Raw genomic sequence first — 2,256 nt, 5'->3', positions numbered from 1 at the left:
AATAAATAGGCAAAACATGTAGTGAATTTGACCACCACGTTTAAACTGTTGCCGTAAAGGTATGTACCTTGTCTAATAACTCAGTTCATGGACTACATCATGAATTAATTCTAATAATATCCTATGTTCTAGGTTTTTCGTACCGTAATCAAAACGTTGTTAAGGCTATGGCCTAGAACATATCACTTAACATGAGTGCCAGAAAAAATCCAAGACTGTCTCGCCAGTTTTATAGAAGGGTTCAAGAGATAGAGATGAACAACTGTCATTGTTAAATTTAGATGATTCGACAGAAGCAATCCTTAGTGAAAGTAGTATTCAAGAATCTATTCATCCTACTAATAGGCCGGGTGTAGGCCTTCTGGACATACGATAATCCTATTAGCGACGCTCGGCTGATCTGTCAGCGCTACCCGTCCCTGCGTTGGGGTTGAAGATGAATAAGCGTAGGACAGTGGAGGGGGTGAGACGCCAATGTAGGGGAAGTCAGTGCGAGGTGTAGAGAGTGAAAGTGATGTAGGGTGAAGAGAAGGAAAGAGGTAAAAATTCAGCCATAAGGATCGAACTGATCAACAACTCACCCCATTACATTGTGATCCAATGGTGTTTATAATTTTTTACGTGTTCAGTGGCGTCATTCGCCTATTAGGCCTGATGATTGGAGTGTTCAATCTAAATCAATAACCACTTACCTCAATTTATGTAGGTAAAATGTATCCTAATATCCACTGTAAAAGGCAAAAAGAACTGTCGCGGAGGACCTTTGCGGTGATATTTAATTACCGTATTGTGAGTTAACAGTATATTGTGCAAATAGCCTAAAAATGTATCAATAGTGTTTTTAGACCTCTCTGTAGTACTTACATTCTGTGCTTTAAGTAAACTGTTTATTGTTTATGAACAAATTATGGTCAAATTTGAAAAAGAAGTATTTAATTCATACTAAACTATTAGTATTTCACCTAAATAAAACACTTTATTACCTTCCCTGTAGCAGCAAACCTAAGTACACGTAAACTTATGTTATTTAAATAGGGAATAAATATGAGACATTCTTAAGTAGATATTGTAGTGAAAATTCAATCTTGCAAATCTAAATTAGTTCACAGGTTTACTGCGGCGGGGCTATTTATAAATTATATAGTTGCTGTTAATGGAAAACTCGCTTTTCTTAATAAAAAGATGGTAGATTGTGGCCTTTAACTTTAATGGAAAAGTTATATAATGTAACGTTCAAATCTATAAGTATAAAAGAGGATGTTTGTATATATATTTGGCAGTGATAAACTCAGACACCGCTGAACCGATTGCCACGAAACTTGGTACATACGTGTAGAATTTCATGGAATAGGTTTATACACCATCAATTTTTGTGATCCGTCCAATAGGCTCCGCCCCAGTGGCTCTGGAGTTTCCCATGTTAACCTTATGAGAAATGGAATTAATGAATCTTAACAGCTGTTTCAATTAAACAAGTTGGTTCTGTTCTATGATGTTCAATAGCATTAAAGTTACAAGGATCACCCCACTATAACAGAGTGCAGCACTATTATTTCTTTTACATTTATGACAACAGCTAATTTGCAACCAAAAGGTGAGTGAGCATAGCGAACGAACTTCAACCTGGAGGCGAGTTAGCGTAGTGAACGAGCTAACCTGAAGGCAAGTGAGCGTAGCGAACGAGCTAACCTGAAGGCAAGTGAGCGCAGCGAACGAGCTCCAACCTAAAGGTGAGTGAGCGTAGCGAACGAGCTCCAACCCAAAGGTGAGTGAGCGTAGCGAACGAACTTCAACCAGGACGTGATTAAGCCATGCGAACGAGATCATCTTGAAAATTAAGAAGTTAAACGGGGCAAAGCCCGCGGGTTACAGCTAGTCAAATATAAATGTCGAGATATGAAAAAACAAACAGTATTATACCTAAACAGAATAACCGTATTTATTTGTTTGACAAAAATAATAATAGATATATTTACAGCTGGAGGATACAATATCTGCCAAACATTATTTTGTAAATAAAGTAAATACTTACAATTATATACAAATCGAGTAGAAAAATACACGTTAAAAAAAAATATATATATATAATTGGAGCATACATTTATATTTTTGCCGTTTAAATAGTCTTTTATTACTTTAGCTACTTCAGATGGTGTAAACAATTTTATTAACTAGGTGTGCAATGCAGTTGTATGCTTGCAATATTGAGCGGAGCTAGCATATTAATCCAATACTTTTCTAAAGGCAATTTTACAT

The sequence above is a fragment of the Macrosteles quadrilineatus genome, unplaced genomic scaffold (genome assembly GCF_028750875.1).
Source record: "Macrosteles quadrilineatus isolate MER2022 unplaced genomic scaffold, UCM_ALF_1.0 Scaffold_2__2_contigs__length_208266976, whole genome shotgun sequence".
NCBI classification, from domain to species: Eukaryota; Metazoa; Arthropoda; class Insecta; order Hemiptera; family Cicadellidae; genus Macrosteles; species Macrosteles quadrilineatus.
This window is presented reverse-complemented; position numbering follows the sequence as displayed.